The sequence below is a fragment of the Rattus rattus genome, chromosome 13, assembly GCF_011064425.1.
Source record: "Rattus rattus isolate New Zealand chromosome 13, Rrattus_CSIRO_v1, whole genome shotgun sequence".
Taxonomy (NCBI): domain Eukaryota; kingdom Metazoa; phylum Chordata; class Mammalia; order Rodentia; family Muridae; genus Rattus; species Rattus rattus.
In genome coordinates this window covers 30,765,694-30,788,227 of record NC_046166.1, presented here as the reverse complement: position 1 = coordinate 30,788,227, position 22,534 = coordinate 30,765,694, and the positions used below count along the sequence as shown (strand labels likewise).

The window sequence follows — 22,534 nt, the reverse complement described above, 5'->3', positions numbered from 1 at the left end:
CTGTGACTCAGCAGTGTGTGGCTGAGGATAAATCTGGATGAAACTCAACAGAGACTCACATTTTTTTCTTAAAACAGCATAAAAATTTTTGTGCATTTTTATCAGATATTTGATCTTGTAATCTTGAGAAAGAGCTCTACAAATGACTAAGTTGTGTTGTAGTGTCAAAATGCCTGATGTTTGTGGAGGTTAGTGTGTATGCATGGGCATGGACATAAATGTTATATCTGTAAATATTTTTATTGGATATTTTCCTTACTTGCATTTCAAATGTTATCTCCTTTCCCAATTTTCGCTTGGAGATGGAGTGATTGCTCAACAATTAAGAGCATTGGATGCTTTTCTAGAGAGTTCTATTCCTAGGACCCAGACAATGACTCATAACCATCTGTAACTCAAATTCCACAGGATATAATGTTCTCTTTTGGCTTCTTTGGAACTGTACGCCCATGGTACACAGACGTACATAAGAATAAGATACCCTTCCACACTAAAATATTTCATTAATTAAAAATTAATATAGTTCAACAATTATGAACGTATTTGACTGTATATAGGACATAACTCAATTTTAAAGACATATAAACATCTAGATATCTAACCAATATTACTTCCCTACACTTACTGCTTTAAAATCGACAGCAATTAATAATGAAACTCTCATTTACTGAAGGCCAGAACATACATTTGAGCAACCAGTTTTGGAAAACACTTGGTAATAGTGAGACTGAAAATAATTATACTTGATAATTAGCAATACTATTTCAAGATCTGCACTAAAAGGATATGCTAATCAAATGTCATGTATGATACCATCTGCAGATCTCTCTGCTGTCATCATAAGTAACCAAATATCTGCCAGTATGATAAAACCAAATTGTGATATGCCTATGTTATGGACCAATAGAATGAATGATGTACAGGTGAATAAACCGAAGAAACAGCATGTGAATAAATATTACAGAGGGCAATAAGCAAAGATTAAGAAGAAACAAGGATGGGATGTATGTATGAAAGAGTGAAATGTACTATTTTTTTACACTAACTAAAAACAAGGGCTGGAGAGATGGCTCAGCGGTTAAGAACACCCGACTGCTCTTCCAGAGGTCCTGAGTTCAATTCCCAGCAACCACATGGTGGCTTACAACCATCTGTAAAGAGATCCGATGCCCTCTTCTGGTGTGTCTGAGGACAGCTACAGTGTACTTATATATAATAAATGAATAAATCTTTAAAAAAAACAAAAAAATCAAAAAATTTCAGATATGAAAAATACACAACAATATAGGAATACAGTTGTGAGAAATTTAGATATATATTAAATGAGTGTAAGTTTTGAAAGAAAGCAGTGGTTATTATAGGGTTAGGGGTCACTGGCTCATCAAAGACTTTGGAGTTTATCTAGTGTGCTGCTGACATTCTAGATATTGATTGGTTCCATGGATATTTTCACTTCATAAAATTCAGCATGCAAAAAACACATGAAGCAACCATGATGTCCCTCAACCAAAGAATGGATAGAGAAATTGTAGTTCATTTACACAGTTGAACTCTATTCAGTTATTAAAAACAAGGATGTCATGAATTTTGTAGGCAAATGGATGGAACTAAAATATATCATCCTGATTGAGGTAACCCATACCCCAAAACACATGCATGGCATGTACTCAATGATAAGTTGATATTAGCCAAAAGTACAGAATGCCCATGATACACCCCACAGATTCTAAGAAGTTAAACAAGAAGGAAGACCTGTGAGAATGTTTCAGTCCCACTTAGAAGGGGGAACAAAATAATCATGGGAAGCATAGGGAGGGAGAGATTTGGGTTGGAGAGGGAAGGGGAAGGGAGAAGGGGGACAGTATCAGGTATGAAGGTACACAGGAGAGATGCCCAGAGAGCCAGGAGAATGACTGGGGATGGGAGGTAGGGAGTGGGAGTGGGGGACATCTAGAAAGTTACAAAGACCTGGGATGTGAGAGACTCCCAATACTCAGTGTGAGTGACCTTAGCCGAAATGCCTGAACAACGGTGAGGTGGAACCTGAAGAGACCACCTCCAGTAGTAAGACAAGGCCTCCAGTGGAGGGATGGGGACACCAGTGCACTTTCAAAAGTTTGACCCAAACTTTGTCCTGTTTAAAAGAAATGTAGGACAAAATTGGGGCAGAGACTGAAGGACAGGCTATCCAGTGACTGGCCCAACTTGGGAACCTATTCCACAGATGGCTAATAAACTCTGACACTATTACTGGTGTTATGTATGCATGCAAATAGAAGTCTAGCATGGATGTCTTCTGAGAAGCTCTAATAGCAGCTGACTGAGACAGATGCAGATACAGCCGACCACTGGTCTGGGGCCTCTGTGGAAGAGTTAGGGGTAAGATTGAAGGAGCTGAAGGGGATGACAACCCCATAGAAAGACCAACAGTATCAAGTAACCTGGACTCCTAGGAGCTCCCAGAGACTAAGTCACCAAATAAAGAGCAGACATGGGTTGGTCTGAGCCCCTGGCACTTATGTAGCAGAGGACTGCCTTGTTTGGCCTTATTAGGAGTGGATGTGCTTAATCCTTTAGAGACTTGATGCCCTAGGGAAGGGGGATGCCCTGAGGGGGTGGGGCGCCCTTTCAAAGGTGAAGGAGAGGGCAGATGGAGTAATGAACTCTGGGAAGGGGGGCCAAGAATGTGGCAACACTTGGGATGTAAATAAATAAAATAATTATTGAAAGAAACATGGTTTCTCTACTTTTCTATATACATTTCCTGTCTTTTACATTTCACTATTAAAAGCAGTTTTTTCTGCTTTTCACCTTCTATTTAAATTCCATTCCTGATTTTAACTTGATTAATGCAACAGACATGCCCTCATAATTAAATCATACTTGCAATCAATGTCATTTGCTTATTGATTTATGCGATCATTTTGAAGACATTTTATCTTCGTTTGCCATTAACCTTCAGTGGAGGGAGACCTCAAGCACTTCAATTTGGGACTCTCTTCACCTTTTTGCCTCACAAAAATTCCAACTGACAGACTATACATCAGTAGTAAGTAAAAAAGAACATTTAGAAGTATTTCAATCAAGGCCCATACCTAAACATAGTAAAAGCAATATACAGCAAACCAGTAGCTAACATTAAACTAAATGGAGAGAAACTTGAAGCAATTCCACTAAAATCAGGGACTAGACAAGGCTGCCCACTCTCTCCATACGTTTTCAATACAGTCCTTGAAATCCTAGCCAGAGCAATCAGACAAAGAAAGGAGGTCAAAGGGAAACAAATTGGAAAGGAAGAAGTCAAAATCACTATTTGCAGACGATATGATAGTATACTTAAGTGACCCCAAAAGTTCCACCAACTAAGCCTGATAAACAACTTCAGCAAAATGGCAGGGTATAAAATTAACTCAAACAAATCAGTAGCCCTCCTCTACTCAAAGGATAAACAGGCTGAGAAAGAAATTAGGGAAATGACACCCTTCACAATTGTCCCAAATAACATAAAATACCTCTGTGCGACTTAAAAGCAAGTGAAAGATCTGTATAACAAAAACTTCAAGTCTCTGAAGAAAAAAACTGAAGAAGATCTCAGAAGATGGAAAGACCTCCCATGCTCATGTATTGGGAGGATTAATATAGTAAAGATGGCCATTTTGCCAAAAGCAATCTACAGATTCAATGCAATCCCCATCAAAATTCCAAATCAATTCTTCATTCAGTTAGAAAGAGCAATTTGCAAATTCATTTGGAATAACAAAAAAATAACAGGATACTGAAAACTATCCTCAACAATAAAAGAACTTCTGAGGGAATCACCATCTCTGATCTCAAGCAGTATTACAGAGCAATAGTGATAAAATCTGTATGATATTGGTACAGAGACAGGCAGATAGACCAGTGGAATAGAATCGAAGAACCAGAAATGAACCCATACATCTATGGTCACTTGATCTTTGACAAAGGAGCTAAAAATCCTCCAATGGAAAAAAAAGATAGCATTTTCAACAAATGGTGCTGGTTCAACTGGAGGTCAGCATGTAGAAGAATGCATTCTTATCACCTTGTACAAAGCTTAAGTCCAAGTGGATCAAGGACCTCCATATCAAACCAGATACACTCAAACTAATAGAAGAAAAAGTGGGGAAGAATCTCGAACACGTGGGCACTGGGGAAAATTCTTTGAACAAAACACCAATGGCTTATGCTATAAGATCAAGAATTGACAAATGGGATCTCATAAAACTTCAAAGCTTCTGTAAGGCAAAGGACACTGTCATTAGGACAAAAATGGCAACCAACAGATTGGGAAAAGATCCTTACCAATCCTATATCTGATATAGGGCTAATATCCAAAATATGCAAAGAACTCAAAAAGTTGGACTCCAGAGTGTCAAATAACCCTATTAAAAATAGTGTACAGAGTTAAACAAAGAATTCTCAGGTGAGTAATTTCGAATGGCTGAGAAGTACCTAAAGAAATCCTCAACATCCTTAGTCATTATGGAAATGCAAATCAAACCACCCTGAGATTCCACCTCACATCAGTTAGAATGGCTGAGATTAAAAACTCTGGTGACAACAGATGCTTGCAAGGATGTGGAAATAGAGGAACATTCCTCCATTATTGGTGGGATTGCAAACTGGTACAACCACTCTGGAAATCAGTCTGGAGGTTCCTCAGAAAATTGGACATTGCCCTACCTGAGGCCTCAGCTATACCTCTCCTGGGCATATACCCAAAAGATGCTCCAACATATAACAAAGACATACTCTACTATATTCATAGGAACATTATTTATAATAGCCAGAAACTGGAAAGAATCCAGATGCCTTTCAACAGAGGAATGGATACAGAAAATGTGGTACATCTACATAATGGAGTACTACTCAGCTACCAAAAACAATGATTTCATGAAATTCATAGGCAAATGCATTCAAATAGAAAAAAATCATGCTGAGTGAGGTAACCCAGTCATAGAAAAACACATGGTATGCACTTACTGATAAGTAAATATTAGTCCAAAAGTTCAAATTACCACAGACTACATGAAGCTCAAGAGGAAGGATGACCAAAATATGGATGCTTTACTCCTTCTTAAAAGGGGAAACAAAAATATTTATAGGAGGGGATAAGGAGGCATAGTTGGAGCACAGACTGAAGGAACAGCCATTCAGAGCCCATATGTGGCATATATATATATATATATATATATATATGTATACACACACACACACACACACACACACACACATATATATATATATATCCACCAAAACTAGATAAGGTTGATGGAGTTAAGATGTGCATGCTGACAGGAATCAGATATAGATGTCTCCTGAGAGACACAGCCAGAGCATGTCAAATACAGAGGCGAATGCTAGCAGCAAACCATTGAACTGAGAACAGGATCCCTGTTGGAGGAATTAGAGAAAGGATTGAAAGAACTGAAGGGGCTTGCAACCCCATAAGAACAACAATGCCAACCAACCAGAGCTCCCAGGGACTAAACCACTACCCAAAGACTACACATGGACAGACCCTTGGCTCCAGCTGCATATATAGCAGAGGATGGCCTTGCTGGGCACCAGTGACCATTTGCTGTGCAGAGTGACATTACCAAATATTACCATGTTTTCTTAGCAGTAGAATTATAACATATTTTATGCAGAATATTCAAATGATATACCATATAATAAAAGGTTCCAGAACATAAGGTGAATCGATAAGATTTGCTTTTCACTCATTCCTTCAGGTATATGTTCAGGTGTTTTTAACATACGTGAAATGTATTCCTAGTGTACATGTACCTGAGATATGCATGTATTGTGGGATGACTACATTAATGAGATTTGCACACACATTTTACCACAATCTTATCTATTTTTAATGTAAACTCTACTGTTTTAGTCATTTTCAAGCACATATCATATTGCTGTTGACTATCTTCTTCAGAACCCACAGCAGGAAATTCCTGGAGTTTATTTCATCTGTGCGGATGAAAGTGTTTATCTTTTAATCAGAATCTCACCGAAATCCTCGTGTGCCATTGATGACTACCTTTTATATCTGCTTTTTCGGGCTGGGGATTAGCTCAGTGGTAGAGCGCTTGCCTAGCAAGCACAAGGCCCTGGGTTCGGTCCCCAGCTTTGAAAAAAAAGAAAAGAAAAGAAAAAAAAAAGATAGTTATATCTGCTTTTATGTTGGACCAGTAAGTTTGTGTACATGAGTGGCATTGGGTGACATTTGTCCTTCTACTCCTAATTCAATTTACTTGAAATGCTTCATGTGTATTGTTCAAAGGACAGAGTTCTTAGTTTTTAATATGTCAGTTTTGGACTACATTGTGTAGTATGGTTTGTTTATGAACCCTTTGGACCTTTTTCCTTCTGTATGTTGGTTGTGTTTAAAGTAATTCCACAGTATGTACAAGAGCTCGTCCGTCTCTTTGAAATTCTATTCTTTTCTTTGGATATATACCCATTTCTGGAACATATAATGAATCTATATTTAGTTTATTGTTTAGCTTCATACCGATCCATAGCTCTTAAATCATTTTACAATCTAACGCTTTAAGGGTTGCTTTCTTTAAAAATAATCTTTAATACTTACCTTTCACTTTTAAATTGTATATTGCTTTTGTTTATTTATGCCCTCTCTCCCCTTCTTCCATTGTGTGTGTGTGTGTGTGTGTGTGTGTGTGTACAAACATGTCAAAGCACCATCCATCTTTCTGGCCTTTTTTTTTTTTTATCTTTTTAATATAGTTGATGTACAGGCATGAGATTTTTGTGCTGATTGACATATCACCGATGAGTCATGGTCATTCGGCATTTTTATAGGCTCATGAATTGTTTATTTAAACTTTCTATTTACAGTCTTTCCCAGTTTTAATTGGGGTATTGTTTTCTTCATATGGAGGATCTAAACACTCAGTTTGAATATATCAAGAGATGAAAGAGATCATTATACTATAAACCTGTATTCTGACTTGGGAGGCAGACACAATCGAGTGAATAAATCAGCTAGGTGCTATACTGAATATAGTGAAGCCCTGGTGTCTGGTAAGAGTGGACTTCATAGAACTCAGGGTAATAGGAAGTAGTTCTCCCAGATTACAAGGCACAGACTACACAGGTACCTGGTAATGCACTCCAGGATCTTGAATTAAATCTCAGGTCAGGAAAGCAAAAGACACCAATGAGACAGCTACACCAGCACCGTGCCATGTTACGTGGTTTGTGGTTATTGGGTCCTTTGACTATATTATTTGACTGGAGTTTAAGCATGTCAAATAGACAATGTTTTAAATACTTTTGCAAGTTTTTTGCAACCTGAAGTTATTTTAAAAATAGAAGCAAAATATCCCAAACCTGGAAGCCATCAATGATGGAGTTATAAGAGTAAGTTTGGGTAGAAACATGGGAGGGAGTCAGCACATAACAAATGCAGTGCTGGGGTCTGCAGGAAGATGCTGTTTTATTTTAGGACCCGCTACTCTTTGGAGCTTCTTTCATTAGAGGGGCCTCACTTACCCGTTGGTAGCGACATATGCTGTTGTAAAAGTGAACTGTGTGGATTTCAATCAGTTAAGATCTCTGAGTCTGCCAGCCCAATTTTCTCTCTGTCACACCTGCCCTTCGGCTAGATGACAATGAAGTGCTCAGAGGCATCTTGAGGCTTGACCAAGCGGAGTTGTGCTGAGATTCACTAAGATACCATGCATATGTGTGTGCACACCTGTGTCTATAGTTTTCCTTCTGTAGGATTTTTTTTAAAGACTTGTAGAGAACAAAGCATTAAGGACAGGAAGTGATTGGAATGTTTAGAGACCAGCTTTAGGCCACAGTATACTTGATGAGGGATTCCAAAAGATGAAGTAAAGAGTTTTGGGACTGGAGATGGGTGACAGGAAGAAAGAAAGTGAAGAATATATTGGATCATATGGCAGAACAGAGCGTGAGATGTTGAGGCGATTTTTAGAGTTTCTGTAGTTATTACATAGAGATAAGGCCAGAGGTAGATTATTGTCCGTAGATTTAAGAATGCTATTAGTGACATAATGAGATTTAGAATCTAAGACATCCAACTTCACAGTAAACCATTCTGCTTCTTGGTTTGTGCTGTGATTAATGTTCATGTAGTCCAAAGGAATATTAAATTACAGCAAATGATTTTATAGTTTCAGCACACTGTACAATTTATTGTTTTGTTTTGTTTCTTGCACTATAACAGGTAGACACCTAGAATAATTGAGAAAATGAATTCTTGCACTTTCAATAATAGACTAGAAGTTGATTATGGATAATCAATGTGATTAATATTTTTGTCTGAAGATGCAGTTACATCCATGTTAATGAAAGGTAAATACAATAATTTTGTCTGAGTACAAAAATCAATTTCGCTTCATAAATCTGAAAACACTCCAGGAAATGAATGGTTTAAACTCCTGCTTATTGCTTTTCTATTCTTGTATGAAGCATCTCACCATCACTTAGAAATGTATACATTTTAGCCAGAGTTTTCTTCATGGTTTCCAAATGTCTGAACTGTTAACTTTTTTTTGTAGTAAGTTTATTAGTCTAAGCAAATTCTTAAGCCTTTCTCATTGTACAAACTTACCTCTACATAAAAAAAATCTTACCATTTAGATAAAGTTAGTGATATTGAACTAAGGTCTTCTGAAATTAATGACTTAGCAATGAAAGGGGAGAGTGAGGCATTTAACATTTTATAAATTTATTTTATGTGTGTGGTTGTTCTGCTTGTGTGCATGTATATGTACTGTGTACATGTGTGTGGTGCCTGCAGAGTTCAGAAGAGGGGATGTTGCATCCATTTGGTTGTGAGCTACCAGGGCACTGAACTCAGGTACTCTTCTGAGCCATCTCTCTGTTCTCCAGTAGTGACCTTTTAAATGTGGTTCCGTATCAGTAATTTCTGATGTTCGATACAAATGACTGGAAGGAGTTTTTCCAATTTGGGTACCCATGATAAATCCCATAGTCAGTATAACAATTTCTTCCTATATAATAAATACAAAGAATAGCACATTTGAGAAACATCAAAAACTTTGTATTTGCTTGGAAAAAGAAGAAAAAGGGCTTTGTGTCCTTAAAAAGTATCTGTCAAAATAAACAGCCACCAAACTAGATAAGATGGATGAAGCAAAGAAGTGCAGGCCGACAGGAAGCGGATGTAGATCTCTCCTGAGAAACACAGCCAGAATACAGCAAATACATAGGCGAATGCCATCTTTAAACCACTGAACTGAGAACGGGACCCCCATTGAAGGGATCAGAGAAAGGACTGAAAGAGACTGAAGGGGCTTGAGACCCCATATGAACAAAAATGCCAACACAACCAGAGCTACCAGGGACTAAGCCACTACCCAAAGCCTATACATGGACTGACCCTGGGCTCCAACCTCGTAGGTAGCAATCAATAGCCTAGTAAGAGCACCAGTGGAAGGGGAAGCCCTTGGTCCTGCCAAGACTGAACCCCAAGTGAACATGATTGTTGGGTGGAGGGTGGTAATGGGGGAAGGATGGGGAGGGGAACACCCATAGAGAAGGGGAGGAGGAGGGGTTAGGGGGATGTTGGCCCGGAAACCGGGAAGTGGAATAACAATCGAAATGTAAATAAGAAATACCCAAGTTAATAAAGATGAAAAAAAATAAAGATTGTATTTGATTTTACCTTCTGGAAAGTTTTCTATTGCCACCACAGCAAATCACAGAGCTCTGTGGCTTAAAGAAACACAAATGTGTTTTCTGTTCTTGATGTCGATTTTAAAATGGGCTAACAGGTGTGAGTTCCTCCTGAAGGTTTCGGCGGGGGTGGGTGGGTGGAGGAATTAGTTTCTCTGCCTTTGCTAGCTTCTAGGCCACCTGTATCTCTTGACTAACTCTTACACACTGTCATGACCACTGTTCCTGTCATCACATGGCCTTCTCTTAGTCTTACTTTCCTCTTAGAAGGACAGTGGTCTGTCCACTCTGTAGCCATCTTATGGAGGGTAACTATCTGTTAGGATGCTCAAGTAAGTGGCAATTGCAAAATCCGTTTTGTCATGTACAGTAACATTGTCACAGATTCTAGGAATTGGGATGCTGATCTCTTCATGATGTAGGATAATGGACCCTACAAAATTTACCAAAAATTGTTTTTAGTTACTTAACTGGATGTATACTTGTGAACAAATTAAATGTTAATATTTACCTATATTTTCTGTCTGATATCACAGTTGTGGTTATTATTAGATCAATGTTTGAAAGAGAGGCTGAAATATTCTTTTAATTTCATTTTATTTATCTTTTTCACTTTATATGTTGCTCACTGCCTCTCTTCCTGGTCACCCCCTCCAACAATACTTCCCCCTTCCCTTGTCCTCTGAAAAGGTACAGTCCCCTCCCTGGGTATCCCCTGACTCTGGCACTTCAAGTGTCTGAGAGGCTAGATACACCCTTTCCCCCTGAGGCCGGACAAGGCAGCCCAGCTAGAAGAACATATCCCATAGGTAACATGTTTTGGGATAGCCCTCATTCCAGTTGTTCAGAAACCCTCATGAAGACCAAGCTGTGTATCTGTTACATCTGTGTGGGAGGAGGAGGGGCTAGATTCAGTCCGTTTATGCACATTGGTTGGTGTTTCGGTCTCTGAGAGCCCTCTGGGTCCAGGTTAGTTTACTCTGTTGCTTCTGGAAGTTCACCTTCCAGCAATCGTATGAAATATTCTTTTTATGAAGAAATAAAAAGCATAATTTTTATAGTGATACTGCTTCTAAAACTATAGGCTTACCACCCCAAAACATAAAACTACCATTTGGTCCTACGGTCTAGTAATGAGACCTAGCACTTCAGTAGGTTGAGACAGATGGATACAGTTATAGTCAGTGCACATTAAAAAGATGACATGCTTTTAAAAGCGAGTTATTAGATATTGAGGTTTACCTAACAGAATACTATCCATGTCAAGAGAGACAAGTCCACCAATCTCTGATGTGATTATTCAAAATGTATAGTACTGCATTGGATCTATTTTTCTCCCCCACATCAGTGATACTTCAAACTAAACATTTGTAGAGAAAGATGACAAAGAAATGAAATAAGTTAACTGGCCAAAATACATTTTTCATGTTTGAAAAACATTCGATGGATTTGTGAATATCTATGATAGTGTTTTCAGATTTTCGAAGGGCTTTACACAGGCACAAGGCAATGTTAAATGAATACCAGGGTAGGAAAATCATTTCATGAGTTAAACAACCCTCACACTAAAGTTCAGGATTCTTTATTGTTGACGAGACTTTGGAATGCAGTAACTGTTAATTACCTTCATGTTCCAGGAATTTAACCTGAGATAATTCAGAATCTTACTGGAAAGAACTCTGAAATAAACAGTTCATGTTGCCTTTGGAAAATATTTCAAGAAACTGAACAACGGGTTTATGTCTCATCCATCAAACATTAAAATACTTACTTGAGAAATAGGTTAGAAGGAAAAGAATATTCCAGACTGAGATGCCGACTTCTCGGCACTCCACAGTCTGTAACAGACAGTTTCAAATCATGCAGTTACTGTTAATTCAGAAGTTTGAATTCGAAGGATGATATAAACGTTCATAATTGTCATAATTAGGTTAGTATAGGCCACCATGTTTGTAAACATTTGTTGTCTTTGAAGAAGTTCTGTGAATGAAATAAAGCTGTGCTTAAGCAATTTTCTTTCAGTATCATTTATATGTACCTGCGTTATTATATAGATTTACAATCACATATTTCCATTATATTAAATTGTGTACATTATAATATCTATGTGGACACCAGTGTATCTTTATTTAATTTACATATCAACCCCTAGAGCTCAGTGAAAACATGAGTTGGGAAATATATACTTTATGCAGATATGTTAGGTGGTGTGATGACAGGAACACAAGATGTCCAGCTTTCTCCCTAACCTGATGTTTCATTCTTTGCTTAGAAGTTCATTCCTTTATGCTGCAGATTAAGAAGTAAAAGCCGCCTAACAATCCAGTCTATAAAACAAGGAAACATGAGTTAGGCTGAGAAGCACGTTTCTTGACCCACCAAAAGGGTTTCAAGGATACTTAGCTCATAACAGATGTTGCTGCAAGGGACAATGTAACTAGAAATGATGGGTTCTAGGAATCTGGAAATTATTTAAAAATCCAAAATTTTAAAAGGCTGCCGCTAAGCAGGTATGTTTTATCTTAAGGTAATGTTTTGCTTGCACATAACAATCTCTGCATTTTACTTGGTTTTAAGTCTGTATGGAATGTTATAATAGGACATAGGAATAGTGGTGGTCAGATGTGGAAATGTTAGGGAGAGAAAATACAGTATTTTAATAAAATATAAGACAATCACTGCCTTTAAGTCTGGTAGCTTTTCTATTTCTTATTAACTGTTATTTTTGACAAGTCATAAAGTGGCTAATGCTGTGTAGTTATGTCACAATTATTGAATAAAAAAAGACTGTTATAAGCCTATTGGAAACAAAAGTCCACCTAGTTGGTAGGCATATCAGGGAGAACTAAGCAGACATGGTATCAGTCTAACGACTAGCTTGTTTCAGAAAATATGTAGAAGTGAAAGGTTTAAGGGGTGTAGAAATGTTTACCTGTCCAGAAAAAAAGATGAGACTCAGAAGAAGGGACAGAGATATTAATTACACTATGGAAATGCAAGCCTCACCTAACTTTGGTTCTCCTGACTGCGAAAAGTCAGAGGGTATAGTTAAGGGCTTATCTGGCCTCTATCTGGCAGGGGCATCATGGCAACACAGGAGACTGCCATTAAGTTGTAGGAAATGGCTCAGGCAGACATGATATTAGCTTAACAATACTAAAAAGACCTTTGAAGTTGTTGAGGTGGTAGATTCAAGAATAGTTCTTATTGAAACAGACACAAACCAAGTAGACATTCCTTAAGCATGTTGGGGGTGGGGAACAGAGAACCAGTCCTGGAAATAATATAATGGATAAAATTATTTTGGTCATTGGCTGGAAACATGGTTCAGTGGTTAACAGTAGTTGCTGTTCTTCCAGAGTAGTGGAATTCAGTTCCAAGACAAGCGACTGACAACTGTAATTACAGCTGCAAGAGATCTGACCCATCTGGCCTTGGCTGGGTATCTGCACTCATCTGTACAACAAGCAGGTACACACAATATATGCATAGAATTACAAGTATCAAACTGTAGTTCAAAATACTGCTCGCAAGAAAACTGTTGCAAACCTTTGATCAGGGTAGTGTTCAAACAATGATGAGGGATTAGCATTAAGATGACTGGGGTGCCAGGCCTCTGGTGTCAAGCTCAGGCCTCTTATCTGCTTAAGGAGAAAGAGAGTTTGGAGGAAGGGGTAAATTTCATCAAGAATTCCTATCCTGGCTATATAAGGAAATTGTTCGACATTACCACTTCCTATCACACTCATCAAGGTAAAATAGCTTTTCAGTACACTAAGGGCACAAATTGTCAGAATGAGGTCATGAAGAGCAACTCGACTCATCTGAAGTATTTTTTCCTGTTTCACAAATAATTCGATTCACTTAGCCATGGGCCTTCTTAAAATAATTGTATTATTTAATACAAACATATAACAATATCTTTAGCTTTTGGACAATTAAAAAAAATCTCATTACCCTTAAGATATTGTGTAGTGATCTTAAAACAAAGGACAAAAACAGACAAGGAAAACTTCACATGGGCTGGAGAGGTGAATGCATGGTTAAGAGTTTTTACTGCTCTTACATTGGACCCACGTTCTGTTAACAGCATCCACATCAAATGGTTCTCAATAGTCTATGACTTTAGCTCCAGGAGATATGATGGCTTTTCTGTTCCCAATAGGGAGGACATTTATGTGGACATACTCAAAAAAAGATACAGGCATACTCAATTAAAAATAATACAAAAGACGTTTTATTTCTCCCATCAGTTTCCCTTTTCTCTCCCTCTCTTTCTCCCTCTCTTTCTCCTTTCCTCCTTTCCTCCTTTCCTTTTTGCCTGACTTCCTTCCTTCCTTCCTCCCTTCCTTCCTTCCTTCCTTCCTTCCTTCCTTCCTTCCTAAATCAGTATCTAGTTAGCTAATGTACAAGATAATTCAATACAATATTAAAAGGCAATAATATTGATAATTTCAGAAGAATGTTTATTGATAATAGTAAAATAATCTGAAATTATTATGAAAGAAAAACTCGACATAAATATGTAAATGCAAGCAGGAGGTCATAAATCAAAAAGGCCAGTGTTAGAGTCAGTATGGTGCAAAATAATAGAGGGTTCTATTATTTTGTTATGGGAAAAGGTTGTCAGTGTTTTTGATAATGTGAAAGAATTAAAAGTTATTGTACAAATATCATAGAAATATAAGTCATAGAAATAACACTAAAATTTCTAGAAATTCAGGTGTTCTCTTCTCAGGCACTTTTTCATTGGTTGTTTTATTTATTTTCATTTCAAATGTTATCCCCTTTCCAAGTTTCCCTTCCACAAGCTCCCTATCCCCTTGCCCTCACCCTACCTCTTTCAGTGTGCTTCCTCCTGCCCCCTGCCCATCCACTCCTGCCTCAGTGCCCTAGCATTTCCCTACCCTGGGCCATTGAGCCTCCACAGGACCAAGGGCCTCCCCTCCCAGTGATGCCCCTAAGGCAATCCTCTGCTAAGCATCCAGTGGGAGCCATAGGTTGCCCCTTGTGTACTTTTTGGTTTAGTCACTAGGAGCTTTGGGGGGTCTGATTGGTTTAAATTGTTGTTCTTCCTATGGTGTTGCAAACCCCTCCAGCTCCTCTATTCCTTGCCCTAACTGCTCCATTGGGGTCCCTAGCTCAGTCTGATGTTTGGCTGCGTGCATCTGAATCTATATTGGTCAGGCTCTGGCAGAGCCTCTCAGGGGACAGCTATACCAGGAAGTGACTGGATATAAAATTAAATAAAAGATCTCAGTAGCTTCCTTCCACTCGCAGGATAAACAGGCTGAGAAAGAAATTAGGGAAATGACACCCTTCACAACAGTCCCAAATAATATAAAATACCTTGGAGTGACTCTAACCAAACAAGTAAAAGATCTGTATGACAAGAACTTCAAGTCTCTGAAGGAAGAAATCGAGGACGATCTCAGAAGATGGAAAGATCTCCCATGCTCATGGATTGGATGGATTAGCATAGTAAAAATGGCCATCTCACCAAAAGCAATCAACAGATTGAGTGCAATCCCCATCAAAAATGCCAGCTCAATTCTTCACAGAGTTAGAAAGAGCAATTCTCAAATTTATCTGGAATAACAAAAACCCAAGAATACCCAGAACAATTCTCAACAATAAAAAGAACTTCTGGGGGAATCACCATCCCTGACCTCAAGCTGTACTATAGAGCAATGATGATAACAACGGCATGGTAGTGGTACAGAAACAGGCAGATAGATCAATGGAAGACCCATAAATGAACCCATACACCTATGGTCACTTGATTTTTGACAAAGAAATTAAAACTGTCCAGTAGAAAGAGACAGCATTTTCAACAAATGGTGCTGGTTCAACTGATGGTCAGCATGTAGAAGAATGCAAATTGACCCACTCTTATCTCCTTGTCCAAAGCTCAAGTCCAAGTGGATCAAGGACCTCCACATAAAACCAGATATGATGAATCTAATAGAGATAGTGGGAAAGAACCTCGAACACATTGGGAAAATTTCCTGAACAGAACACCAATGGCTCTTCTCAGTCTTATTTTACATTTTAAGTTTGACATCAGTGATTGTGTCTTCAGTAATAACAGAACCAGAAAACACCATCTGCATATTGCATATCATTTTGATGCATAATAAGTATTTCTACATCATTAAATATTTTCAAAACGTAAGTGTAAATGATGGTGTACCTCCGCTATAGGACGAGCACTAAAATGGTCTGAGTCATACATGCTCTCATTTGAGTAACACCTCCAGAATTTCTCTGTATGTTTAAATGGTGTGTTTTTGTTGTTGTTGTTGCTATTTCAAAAAGCTTTATTTTTACTTGGCCTAAGACGTGGGACAGGCTCCAGGGCGGTTACAAAGCTGCCTAGTGGCTTGAGAGGTTCATTTAAGTGAAGGTCCTGAGGCGGCTGGTGCAGAGCAGCGGAGGGACATCCTTGGAAGGTGCAGAGGTCTCCTAGTCCTGTTGCAAGTGAGGTGCTCAAAGAAATACTCGCCCAGAGATGCCTGAGCCACGCCTGTCTGGGCCATGCCTCTCTGCGCTCCTTGTGGCCCCACCACCCTACGGAGGGAGGTTGGTCAGGGGGTTGCCTGTCTTCTTGATGAGCTGCCCCTCCTTATCCAGTGGCTTTCCAAGAAGTCACAGAGGTGAGAGTCTGTGCGGGCAGAACCCAGGGCATGCAGATCCATGAGGGCCTGGTTCAGGTTCTTCTCCAGGGCCAAGGCAGCTTCCATGGTCTCCTGGGTTTTACCCTACCCATCTTGAGATGGCTTCTGCACATCCTGGAAGAGTGCAGCCCCTCTCCCCTGCGAGGGTTCTGCAGCCTGAGGAGCTGCTTAGCACTCTCATGCTTCTCCTTGGCCAATTCATAGAAGACGTGGCCTATGCCCTCCAAAGCCACTTCATCCTGATCAAAAAAGAAGCCAAGAGAGAGGTAGGTGTAGGAGGCCTGCAAGTGCAAGTTGACCAGGCGGTTCATGGGAGACTCTGACGAATCTGAGAGGTTATGTCTGATCTAAAGTAGAGAGCCAATGGTGCTGGATGGTTCTAGGAGCCGAAGGTGGCCAGGAGATTATCCCAGAGGCTGAGACTGGAGAGACTTGTAAGGCAGTTGGAAACTAATAAAGTGGGAGTCCCCGGGTCGGTTCTGTCCAAAGAGGATTGAAGCAAGATCCACAGGATCTCCAAGGCGCTGCTCTAAATGGTGTTTTACTTAAATTACCAAGACTTTCTATATTTGAACACATTATTTGGTAGCACAATAACAGAGTTCTCACTAGAGCTCACATAGAAAATCATAAAAGCAAATTTTATTCATTTTGCTGCAAGAAGTCATTATTACCCACGTATGAATTCGAGAACTCGCATGGAATTTTACTGAAATGAATGTATTGAAGCAACTTATTCTTTGCAGAAACGTAGTTTTCAGAAAGACAAAATAGCTAAGCATTGACATTGATTATGTGAGGTAGATGAGGTTTGAAAATAGTGGAATAAACATTTTTCCTTTTTTATATCTTCAACATATAAAAATACTACATAGTCATTAAAAAGATTTTTGCATGAAATTTCAGATTTTATTTGAACACAATTAGCAGTTTTTCCATTTCTAGGTCAATGCATGCCTTACTATAAATATCCAGTGCTATTAGTAAAAGAATCTTCATGTTAAGTTCTTTTTGTTTTGTCTGAGTGAAGACCTCACTATGGATCCCAGGATGGCTTGAAACACACAGCAATCTGTCTGCTTCTGCCTCCGCGGTGCTAGGATTAAAGGCATGCTCCACTACATTGTGCTGTTAACTTTTAAAATCAATAACCTATAGCAACAGAGAACATAGATATATAAAATACAAGCCACATGAGTATTATGATGCTATCTTTCCTATGTGAATACCGCAAATCCCAAGCAAGTCTGCATCGGCTGGCATACTCACCAGTGGTAAATCATCTCTTTTTTAATTGTTTGAGGTTATCATGTAATCACAACACTTATCTCTTTCCTTCTCTTCCTCCAGATCCTCCCTCATGATTCTTTGGCCTTCTTTCCAAATTTATGTCTTTCCCCCACTAATTGTTATTATATAACATTTATGCAAATGCATATATTCCTAAATATATTCTGCTTTTTAAAAATAGTAACTATTATGTTTTATTGGAGCAAATGATTGTTAAATGTCTAACAAGTTTTATGCTTTTTGTTGTTAGAGCTTTCACTTACATTGTGACAGGGTAGGCAATTCTCTTTTTCATGCAGTTTTACATACATTATATTTTTACATATTATTGCAATCAGTCCTTGTTAGTTGTTTAAAGCATTTTGTTATTAGATAATGACAACACACAAGACACACACACACACACACACACACACACACACACTTCCATAAAAATATCATCTTTGTATATGAGCAGATGAAACCTGGTTTTGAATTGGGGGAACTGAAGAAAAAGTGATTAAAAGAAACACTTCAAAATGGAGTTCTATGAAAGCACAAAAATAAGCTAAAAAATAGTCGAAGATTGGATGAGCGTCTTGAATATCGATTACCATGGAGATAAAGGCTGTTTCGCCGGCTCGGGGATGAGTTGTTGAGAAGTGTAATTTCTCTCCCCTTCAGTTTCTGTGTCAGTGTGATTGGCAAAGACGCAGGTGCATGGTCAGTGTGGTGGTGCTGCCCCGAGCACGTGATGGATGCAGTTCTGAGTTCTAGGGGGAGAAGTACTCTAGCGTGTGCTCAGTATGTAAAGAAAGAGGAGCAGCAGCGCTATACAGACAACTAAGATTGTAACTTAATTTAATTTAATTTTTTGCATGTATTTTCACATTGGTCTAATCCAATTTTATTCAGATTTTTTCTTTGTCTCAGAATCAGCCTTTACAAGGTTTTATTTATTGATATTTTCTTGTAGGCATATGGCATTTTGCCTACATTTATGTCTGTGCACTGTGTGAGGGCAGTGCCCACAGAGGCCAGGAGAAGGTGATGGAACCTCTGTAACTGTAGTTGTGGGAGGTTGTGAGCCATCATGGGCATGCTGGAAACTGAAGCTTGCTTGGTCCTATGCATGAGTAACAGGAACTCTTAACTTCTGAGATGTCTAGTCTTTTTCAAAGTTCTTAGTTATATAATTAGACGTAGTCTTATGAGGTGTGTTGAAAATACCGACAATGAGAAGACTGCATTTTAAAAAGGTGAAAACTTTGGGGCTGGAGAGATGGCTTAGCAATTAAAACCACTGACTGCTCTTCCAGAGGTCCTGTGTTCAATTCCCAGCAACCACATGGTGACTCACAACCATCTGTAATGGGATTCAGTGCCCTTTATTGGTGTGTCTGAAGACAGTTACAGTGCTCCTGTCTGAAGGAAATACAAGGACAAAGAGTGGAGAGGAGACTAAAGGGAAGGCCCCAGAGACTGCCCCACCTGGGGATCTGTCCCTTGTGCATCCACCAAACCCAGTCACTATTGCTGACCAAGAAGTGCCAAGAAGTGCTTGCTGACAGGAGCCTCTTATGGATATCTCCTGAGAGGCCCTACCAGAGCCTTACTGATAGAGATGAGGATGCTTACAGTTATCCTTCGAAATGAGCATGGGACCCCAATGGAGGAGTTAGAGAAAGGAACAAAGGAGCTGAAGGGGTTTGCAGCCCCATAGGAAGAACAATATCAACCAACAAGACCACTCAGAGCTCTCAGGGACTAAACCACCAATCAAAAAGTACACACGGGGGGTTGGGGATTTAGCTCAGTGGTAGAGCGCTTGCCTAGAGCGCTTGCTTAGAAAGCGCAAGGCCCTGGGTTTGGTCCCCAGCTCTGAAAAAAAGAAAAAGAAAAAGAAAAAAAAATGTACACACGGAGGTACTTGTGGCTCCAGCCGCATATGTAGCAGGGGATGGCTTTGTCTGGCATCAACAGGAGGAAAAGCCCTTGGTCCTGTGAAGGCTTGATTCCCCAGTCTAGGGAAATGCCAGGGAGATGAGGTGTGAGTAGGTGGGTGGGAATGGGAGCATCTTCATAGAAGCAGAGGGAGGGGAGAATGGGGAGAGGGTATGAAAGAGGGGGGAACCTGGAAAAGGGATAACATTTGAAACATAAATACTTAAAATATCCAATAAAAATGAAGAAAGAAAAATCAAAGACGTTTGCAATACAACAGAGATTAAAACTTACCACCCTGTTTGGGAGAAACATTCAGTAGCAAAAGGAGTTATGACCCAGGAATTTCCCAGCATCTGTGGCTGTGTTTAGCACTAACTCCTCTAGTATCAACTGCAGAAAATCACATTCTACATGGTCAAGGAGGCGTTCTTATAACATATTCCTAGTTTCAATCCCCAAGGAAGCAACTTCAAATGATCAGCTAATGTGACCAGACCATTTAAACATTTCCTTCTCATCTTGAATCTATAAAATTTAAGTTCTAGACTATCATAATAAATACAAGCAGAAATAAAATTTAATTTCCCAAGTGCACTTGGGATTTTAATTAATGTGAGGTGTTTTATATTGGCATGTAAGTCCCCACTGTACAGGCCTTAGTTACATATGCACCTGTGAGGAATGCAATGATGTTTTAATTAATGTGATGAACCATTATACCACTAATGCTGTGTGGGCAACAGAAACTCCAGTATTTATGTCCCCTTTAGCACTTGTAATACTGAATTTTGAATATTATATATTTCAATCACAAAAATTTATGTGTTATTTTAATTAAATAAAAGACAATGAGTGATCTGTCATATAGTATTGAACACCAAGATACACTTTACTATAATTTTGCATTCAAAGAGTATTATAATGAATACTTTTATGTAAACTCAATGCAGATGATTACACTAGATAGTCCAAAAATCGTAAGACTAATGATAGTTGTTTGCTCTTTAGTGATATAAAAAGATATGGCAAAACTAATTCTTTTAGGAATATTAAGATGCCCTTCAAATTGCTGCCATGATGAAAGCAAAGTGAGGTGTTCCTTTGTGTTCTCAGTAGTCATTTCCTTTGGGTGACGTAGAAGAGCATCCAAGCACCCAGAACAACTCCTCCTACCATATACATACTGGCCACCACAACAACAGTGTTGGTTAAGAAGCAATAAGGTTGTGAAAAGCCTGCTTCTCGCAGAGTGAATATAAGGACTGAAGATCCTTATGTTCATAATAGTAAAGAGAAACTGTGTTACTGTACCAGCTCAATGACAACAGAGAAAATAAATTATGAAATTAAGTTTTAAATTGGAGGACATTAAGATTTTTAACCCCTTAAAGTTTTTTCAATAAAGGTTTATTGGAAAAAGCTTAGGATAATAAAATAAAAACAACAGCTTAGTTAGCTAAGGAGTCTTTTTGGTAAGAGTAACATATGAGCTACCACTGCAAAATCATGATTTTATCCAAAAATTAAGGTCAATACACAAGGAGAGGGAGAAAAGATAAATAACACTAAGGATGTTTGATAAATCCTCAAGAAATCATATTAACTTATAGTGCAATGCATGAGAAACCTCCTTTCAGGTTGTTGGTCACAGTAGTCCAAGTGACTACAAAAACAATACGACCTGTTGCTGGTGCCTCTCGCTCATCAGAGGTTGTAGGTAAGTCCCTGTTGCTGAAGAGTGGACACGAGACTCAGCACTTAGAAGATTTGAGCTTGATTTAACCAGGAAGCAGTTCAGCTTTCATAGTATCAGAAAGTTCCCTGTCGGCTCCTATCTGTCTACGATGCCTATGAACTACAACATTGACTATCATGGCAAGATATCCCTAAAGGTACATACATGGTGCTAATATATTTTTGATAATTATCAGGTAGACAGTCTTATTGGACTTAAAGGCCACTCAAGAGGAAGAATTAATGTTTGGTACTAGAAACCTAGCCAACTACTGAGATCTAGTGAGGTCCGGGAGTCTAGAGCAGAATATACTACTTCCCCTTTACTAAGCAGCACAGCCTGTAACTGCATTAAAAAATTACTCTTATAGCCCTAGATAAGTGTAGCTGTCACTCCAAATCAAAGTCACCTCTCATCACAGCAAATAGACAAAATTATAGACAACCACAAGTGGTCATAATCAGAGACCACCTGATTGTGGGATACCCCATTCTCACAGATACATCTACAACACGACTGTACCTAAGACTTAGGACATATCACAGAAGAGGGAAAGAATAATTACCACAGTCAGAAGAGTAAGAAGTCTGTTGCGAGATAGTGTCTCCTACGAATGAAAAGGAAGGCTTACTCATAACTCAGCACTATGGTTACCTAGCCAAGACCTGAACAACAGCAGCAGTGTAAACGCTAGTGCAGAAGGGGGAAACTTACGGGATCCCATGTCTACACAAAAAGCTACAGGAAAGTAATGACTGCTGAGACAGGGAGAATTAGTCTCTCCCAGATCATCGGAAATAAAGTGTGTCAGCCATGAAATCACTAAACAGATTCATCAGATTATGTGACTACATTTATTCGTTTATATAAATATTTTATGATAATCAAAGAAAAGGGGACATCATATTGAGAAGAAATGATGGAGGGATGGGGAGGAGATGTGAGGGGATTTGGGGCAGAAATGGAAAGGGAAAATGTAATTGTATAGCAATTAAAGGGAGAAGCTGCTCTCTTCAACAAAGAACGTATTACTGTGAGCCCTTTAATATTCAAAGAAGGGTTCAGAAAACACACTTTCAAAGATGTACAGCTTTGTCCAGACCAGCAGCTACAGAAGGCTCAATTCTCCCACAAATAGGCATCAGTGTAGATCAAGAAAGGGTCAGCTCCAGATGCCAAGTTCATATAATGACTC

General features: G+C 38.9%; 1 protein-coding gene and 1 pseudogene across 1 annotated transcript in view; both read right to left on the bottom strand.

Annotated features, from left to right (window-relative positions):
• Galntl6 (polypeptide N-acetylgalactosaminyltransferase like 6) overlaps positions 1-22,534 on the bottom strand; it is a 1,121,089-nt gene that overhangs the window by 333,344 nt on the left and 765,211 nt on the right. The gene's annotated exons all lie outside the window — the stretch shown is intronic.
• On the bottom strand, positions 15,717-22,063 carry LOC116914914 (annotated as a pseudogene).